Source organism: Octopus bimaculoides, chromosome 18 (genome assembly GCF_046866305.1).
Source record: "Octopus bimaculoides isolate indiv1 chromosome 18, ASM4686630v1, whole genome shotgun sequence".
NCBI classification, from domain to species: Eukaryota; Metazoa; Mollusca; class Cephalopoda; order Octopoda; family Octopodidae; genus Octopus; species Octopus bimaculoides.
Window position 1 is genome coordinate 54,752,958 of NC_142945.1, and position 8,442 is coordinate 54,761,399.

An 8,442-nucleotide genomic window follows, 5' to 3' on the forward strand; every position below is an offset into this window, starting at 1 on the left:
ATAAACGGGAAGCCTGGCTGCTTGTATACAACACAGAGGGAACTGATGAGTCTTGACATGCCAACCCTTGGACACGAGGAGGGTGCCTGGCAGACAGCTGATTCGACCATACCCAAGATCAGACCGCCAAGCACATTTGAGGATTGGTTTCGGTCATAAAACTCCCGGTGATGAAGTTTACAATGACGAACTAAGAGAAACAAAATAATTCTGCTTTAAGTATTTCAGTTTTCTTCCATTTGTAAAGTTATTTTGTCAGGAGCGACATTTCAAAACCTAGTAACATAGCATTATGTGTATGTGTGTATGAATGTACTAATGTGTGTGCGTGTGTGTGTATGTATGCGTGTGTGTTTGTGCGTGGGGGGAGGAATGTATATACACGCATATATGTGCGTATGTGTGTAATTATATATATGAGTGTGTTTTAGTATAAAATTCGTGAAGGCGCGTGGTTTAGTGGTTAGGGCATTCGGCTCACGATCGTAAATTCGTGAGTTCAATTCCGGGCGACGCGTTGTGTCCTTGAGCAAGACACTTTATTTTTCACGTTACTCCAGTCCACTCAGCTGGTAAAAATGAGTAGTAGATGTATTTCAAAGGGCCGGCCTTGTTGCACTTTGTGTCACGCTGAACATCCCTGAGAATTACTTTAAGGGTGGTACACGTGTCTGTGGAGGGCTCAGCCACTTGCACGTTAATTTCACGGACAGACTGTTCCGTTGATCGGATCAGCTGGGACCCTCGTCGTCGTAACCGACGGAGTGCTCACTTTTTTTTAGAATAAAATTTATTGAACGTAGTCCGTCGGACAATCTTCAGTCCGTTTGAATAGCTCATGAAATCTCATATCGATTAGAATGGTTATCTCGTCAGCGACCGAAGTGAGTAAATATAACAAACGATAAAAATGAACAAATTAAGAATAAAGACTTTAAACGAAGAAACCTTTAAGAGACAAAAGAAAAGACATGAGTTTTACACTAATAGATAGAAAAGAGATGGTGAGGATGGCGGTGTGGACAGCAGTACACATCTGAGGTCGGTCACCTGGAGAGGAGCTGGTGGTGTTTACACATATGTGAACGTGAACACACACATGGGTCTTATATCAAATATTTGGGGAGAGATTTACACTAACCTATTATATGACCCGCCTTACGAAGCGTATGTTCTTCATAATTATCTTTCTGCATATAAGTCTCTGTGTGCGTGTGTGTGTCTGTATGTGTGTATATATGTATACGCATATATGGTGGGGGTTGTAGATACATAAATAGACCATACAAAAGCACGCTGCCCTACATTTTGACACAAATATACATGCACCAATACTCAAACGTCTAAACATATACAACCACATCCATACACACAATAGGAGGGTATAACAACATTGCTCCGAAACAAATAGACATTTACCAGTGACCGCTTTAACTCTCCACTAACCCCGTTCACTTTCCTATAAAATGCCAAATATTCTTTTCTACTCTAGGCACAAGGCCCGAAATTTGGGCGGAGGGAGCCAGTCGATTAGATTGACCCTGGCACGCAACTGGTACTTAATTTATCGACCCCGAAAGGATGAAAGGCAAAGTCGACCTCGGCAGAATTTGAACTTAGAACGTAAAGACAGACGAAATACCGCTAAGCATTTCGCCCGGTGTGCTACCGTTTCTGCCAGCTCGCCGCCTTAGAATGTCAAATATTAACTGTTCGTGTGTTCCTTTTGCCTGTATTAAGTATCCTGTACTTAACTTCGCCTACACTGCTTACATGTCCTTATCTCAATAAATATTAGTAAAAAGTTTGTCCGTGCTTCGTGTGTGTGCGGCAGCGCATGTTTGTATGCATGTATGTGTGTATGTGATGCACTCTCTGGTCAGTTTTGTGGTATGAGGATCTAACAACCTATTCAGTTTATTCAGCTTCGATGTTTAAGGTCAGCTCTGACATTTTCGTCCCTCCAAGGATTTGCAAACCATTCCACAGATCGTGCAAGGGCGTGGATTATGGAACGATGCTGCTGATGCTGTTGATGCTGCTACGCTTGATAATGCTTTTCTTCTCCCTCTTAGTTCTCGTTGTTGATTATATATTTATAATATATTTCTGTTACACATGTATATTTTAAGTTAGCGAGCAATATTGAAGTAACAACACACAGTCGAAGGCTATGTTATTCTTTCCTCCATTTCTGGTTGTCTTTTTTTCTACTTCTTTCATAACATTGCATCGTTTCCTTCTCTTATCTTCTTTTTATCGCTTTTTCACGTCTACCTTTTCTTTTATATCAGTCCAGTGGTTAGTGGGCTACTAACCCCAAGATTCCGAGTTCGATTCTATGCAGTGACATGAATAATAATAATAATAATAATAATAATAATAATAATAATAATAATAATAATAATAACAATAATAATAATAATAATAATAATAACGTCGAAAAATACCTTAGGAATGAGAACCCAGGTTCGAAATTTCCCCAAGACACCTGATGAAGGCTGGAGGGTATATCAGCCGAAACGTTGTGTTAACAAACAAGATGAGGATAAATATCCGTCAAATCCAAACTGTTATATATAATATATCTAATTTGTTTATCCGCATAATTGCCTCCATATTTATATTTATGCATATATGACGTGTGCCTATGTATGTATGCGTGCATGTGTACCTAAAAACACAACGCACCAATAGCGGGGCAAATATGAGTCTGTTTATGGTTTCGTAGCTTGTTTATGTAGTCTATTTCGCTCTTAAACATTATGCTATGAATGCTCTCTTAACAATTTTATCATTAATGGAGAATTAAAGATTATACTTTAAGAGCGTATAGTAGCAAGTGAAGGGAAAATATTATCAGATGTGGAGAAGAGAGAGTGTTGTATATCATTATTATTATTGTTGTTGTTGTTGTTGTTATTGATTATTATGATCTGGATGTGCGTAATTTAAAGAAAACAACATTCCACTGATTATTTTGGTTGGAAGAAGCGGGCAATAAACATGGCTAATTTAAGGATTTCATGTAAAAGATGGTTGAACGCACGAAAACTGATTAAAAATAATTTTCAAACAATCGGGATTAAGGTGTAATTAAATTTCGGAATCCAGTGAGACGGCTACAATAAGAAGAGTGAAAAGGTTTGTTTGTGTAGCTGGGGAATTTTCTAAATATTATATTGACTTGAAAATTGTTGTTTATAGTTCCAGGCCCGCTTTACGTTTTTCTTTCCATTTATTTATTTATTCATTATGTTGTTTGTTCCTAGTTTAAAACCTTCAAATATTTAGAGAGTGGTGATCGTGTCACACAAGCATGTGTCAGTGTAAGATTTGATGAGTTCGTATCTGGCGCCGTGAATATGGGTGATCAGCAATAGAATTTGTAGGTCAGAGCCGGGTCTGAAAATCTACCTGATGAGTCGAAAGCAAGGAAGTAATACAACTTTGAAAAGAAAAACGGCACGACAAAATATAACTCATGTATAATGTGTGAGCGTGCTCGCACACACACACTCATATATATATATATATATATATATATATACACACACGTCGTAAATCCACTTGAAAGTCTTTGGTCAACTTGAGGCTATACTAGAAAGTATTTGCCCAAAGTGCTACGCAGTGGGACTGAACCCGGAACCATGAGGTCGGGAAGCAAACTTCTTACCACACAACCGCACCTGTCAGAGAATATCGGAAATATTCCGCGTGGATTTTTTTGTGACTCCTTACATTCTGTGCTCAAATTCCTCCTGTCATACTCATGCTTGCCTTACATCCTCCTGGGGTCAATAAAATAAAGTACCAGTCATCTACTGTGATCCAATAGTGTTTACAGCAGAAATTTATTAAACTTTGATTGATCTGATTGTCAAAGTCGTTATAGAACCTTCGGAAGATGCCTGTTGGCGGTGGTGTTGGTCGTCGTCGTGGTAGCTGTGGTGGTGGTGGTGGTGGTGGTGGCGGTGGCAGCTGCGGTAGTAGTAGTAGTAGTAGTAGTAGTGAGGTGAGGAGGAGGAGAAAGGCGAGGAGCAGGGGGGAGCAGGAGGAGGATATCGTACCCAATGTTCGACAATCCTTGCGTAACATTTTATAAATGAGAGCGATGTGAGTGAACCTTAATTATAATTAATTTGAAAGCTTTTAATTATTTTTTTAAAACTGGGAAAATGAAAAGAAAAATCGAAAACCATGTACCTTGCAAATAATTGATACGAGTAATAATAATAATAATAATAATAATAATAATAATAATAATAATAATAATAATAATAAGGGAAAGCAGATTTCCCAAAGGAATAGGAAAAAAAGAAAAACCTTGCTATTGATGCTACTATTATGGATGATGATGATGATGATGGGGTGGAAGTGGGTGTGGTGATGATAATGATAATGATAATGGCTACGACGACGGCGACGACGACGGCGACGACGACGGCGACGACGACCACGATTTATGAAGATGACGACGCTGAGGAGGAGGAGGGCAGCGCTAGCGGTGGTTTTGTCGGTGGTGGTGGTGAAAGTGATGCATTGAGTAAGAATATTTAATTTCTGCGTATAATAATGTAAGTCTTCCTGCTTGAAGCATCGTTCTGGAATGAGTTCAAACGGTGATGGAGTGGGAAGAGAAAAATCTGACCATTTTCTACGTTCAACGAACGGTTTCCTTCAGATATGGCGTTTACCTTTAACGCTTTACTTCGTGACCAGCAGCCGTCCACAAAGAGGTAAGATATTGACCAGCCAAATCAACGATGCAGTTTCGATTCCCAGTTGAAACTACTTCACTTCAGTTCTAATCATTCCTTTTCACCTCACCCAGTAAATGCGCGTGGCCTATTGGTTAAAACGTTGAACTTACGATCGCAAGATCGTCGTTTCGCTTCTCAGACGCGGTGCTGCGTTGTGCCCTTGGGGGAAATACTTCATTTCACGTGGCAGCAGTCCACTCGGCTGTAAATGAGTAACCGTCTGACGGATTGGTGTTGGTCTCATTCTGAGGAATGTGATTTCGATCACCACAGAAACCAGATATCCGGTCCCATGAGTCCCAGCATTCGAGATAGAACTTATTTACATCCCACTTAGGGTATTCCTATTTAAGAACCCTGCTGTGGGATTTACAATATTTCTGGTATAGACATAAGGCCATTGATTTGGCGGAGTGATGATGTTGTCTCCCACCCTAATCTTTATTCTATTGATCCCAGAAATATGAAAGGTAAAGTTAATCTCAGAACATAATGAGTCGAAATAAAAACTGTCCTCACGATTCTGTCAATGCATTTATTTCAACGTCAGCATTTATAATACCTGGCCGTTGGTGTAGAATTACGTCTATCCTTATTTATCAGTGGTTCATTCACCACTGATCCGAGATAACACAGTAAGTTGTTTGCTAACCGTGTTGCGCTTATCACGAATTGATCCGTAATAACAAGGGTCGATGATCCATCAAAGATACTGCTTGGACTGCAAAAGTATGCCCCAGCAACCATCCACACTGCTCAGAACAACTTGGGGTCTCGGAACAAAATCTGTTTTTCCCACGTGTTCTATTATTCATTTCTCGCTGGCTCATTTAACACGATGGGGTTTGTTTTAACTAAATACCTGTAATAAACGAGGGTAGATGTACTAACATATATGTATTTGCATTTATGTGAGAATTAGTGTGTGAACGTACACATAAGGAAGCAAATATTTTACATTAAACAAACTTCTTCAGTAAACAAATTTCAGTAAATATTACATAAATATTTCGGCCCTCTCCAAAGTGATGGTGTAGGCGTTAACAGGTGATATGTTTTCCGATAATTGAAATGGTCTTGCGCATTTCCGTTAACCAGGTATTTCACTTCTTGCTTCATGGTGTTCGCCACAACATATTCAGATATATTGGATTCTTTTAGGCAAGATACAGAAAGAAGCGATATTCGAAAATCGTTCGGTGATTGAGAAACTGGAATTATAATCTCCATGATTTTTTTCCCCAGTTCCATTAATGACATAAGTAAGTAATGCGTAATGGTTTTTCAATTATGGCTTGAAGCAGCGTCGCCATTTTTTTTATTACTGAGTGCTCACTTCTTACAAAACGTTCTCCGACAAACCTCGAAATACTATTGGTGGTAGATCTTGTAAGTTCTAAAGTACATATTGATTTAATCAATCTATTCAGACTACCTTGTAACTAGTTTCATCTGCAGAAGCCAACGGCTGTTTTGATAATCCAGACAGAAGTCGATATGCTTCATTTCCGTGCAGATCTCTTTAATACAGAGACAGACGTGTCAGAGACGAATGAATGTCAGGTCGAAATTAGTTCAATTAATTGGACTTTGCATAAAATATAGACGATGAAATTCACTGAGTTTTCTCCATTTTTTTATTCCACAAATCTGTCTGAATTACTTCAGCAGTGTGACCTAAAACATTTGACAAGTTTTGATTGAACAAAAAGTACTGCAATTTATAGAGATTTGTCAGAGAAAAGTGTCTGACTGATGATAAGAGACAACAAGAGGGATTCTTCTGCCTTCTTGTGTTTCAAAGAACGCTCTTTTACTATTTTTTTTTTTATTTTGTTTCTCTTTCTTATTGTTGTTTTAGTTTGGAACGTTTAATGAATGTTCTTGAGAAACATGTATGTAAAAAATAAAAACCAAAATTATTGAAGTGATTCCACACAGCTTGAGAAAAAGAAAAAATACAATGCAAAATAATTTAAAGAGCACGTGATCAGCCAGCTTTCCTTTCGCACATTGTTATATAGTTTATAGAATGATATTGTTTTTGTTCTTTGTATGATTCCTAACTACATTCATATTTGGAAATTATGTCATGATTTTCACAATTCTTAATGGAATTGACGAAATATTTTAAAGGGTTGCTATAATAAAATTTAACAAAACAATTTTTTTTAATGTATCCTTTAAAAAATGAATATTGAAGCAGAGGAAATATTATGAAAGAAAAGCAAAATTATCAGTTAATGCATATCGAGGAACGAGGTCAAAATGAAAATATTTTAATTCAGGGTAGTATATAGATATTTACCGATCGCAGTCATAATGGCTTCAACATTTGTTTGTGCGCGATTCGTTGCCGCAGTGCTAAATAGTAATAGGGTACCACCTATTGTTCTAGTTCTGCAACAAAGACAATCTTTACAAGAGGTTGATGACAAGTGTTCCTGTTCGAATAATTTCGGAGTCGATAAATTAAGTACAAGTTGTATACTGGGGTCGATCTAATCGACTGGCCCTCTCCCCAAAAATATCGGGCCTTGTGCCTTGAGTAGAAAAGAATATTAAAATAGTTATATCTATATATCATATTTTCAATACATTTGCATTATTGAAGGCAGGTTCTGTTCCCAAGGAGATTATGGCCTTACGTGTCGCAGATTCAGCATCTCGACTCATCAGAGAGCTTACGTCATACTCTAATGCTCACGTTATTCCACCCTTTTCGATATTCCTGCTCTAGTAACAACACGTTGCTTTGTGCCTGTTTGGCCTGTTGTCTTTCTACCTTTGTTCTTAGGATTATGTCTTTGCACCTGTATTTGTGCATGTGTGAATATATAGCGTCGAGTGCATTCGTATGAAATAGTTATATACACACACATAGATACATAAATACATATATTAATTGATATACAGATTGATAGGTAGATAAATAGATTTATTGATAGATACATAGACAGACAGACAAATAGTTCCATGTTATACATACATACTTGCATGCATGCATGCATGCATGCATACATACATACATACATACATACATGCATACATACATACATACATACATACATACATACATACATACATACTTGCATATATGCATAGTACATACATATAAGCATACATACAAACACGTACGTGTGTCCATGCGTGTTAGGAGGTAACTAGATGTAGCCGGATGATATTTCTTTCCAACCTGTCTTCACTTCATCGGATTTTGAAACCGATTCTCCCGGGATAAACCGACATTTTCTGCATATTATTCCAAGCAGTTTATTCTATCCGTTAAAACCGAAGTCAAGATTATAAACTGAAGCCAGAATCTTTCTTCAGAAATATTTATTATATCACTTTTAAATTCCCACCCACCCATCCTCTCCGCTACTTCATCTGCAACAATGTCAGTTGAGATTTATACTTTCCAACCAATGCCTTTGGAAATGACAGGATAACAGAGAAATGAAACCACAGGAGGTCGACAGACTCTGTCAAAACCAAAACTCCTCCACAAATCCGATTCCATTATCTCTAAACACTTACCAAACCTCGTTAACCTATCGAGTCGATGGCTGATATGCGATTTCGAAAGCTGTCTATTTTACTTTCATTGTTCTTATTTTTCTTCATCTTGATTAATGCTTTTGTTGTTTCTCGCCCAGATCAGTCCCAGTTTCATCAA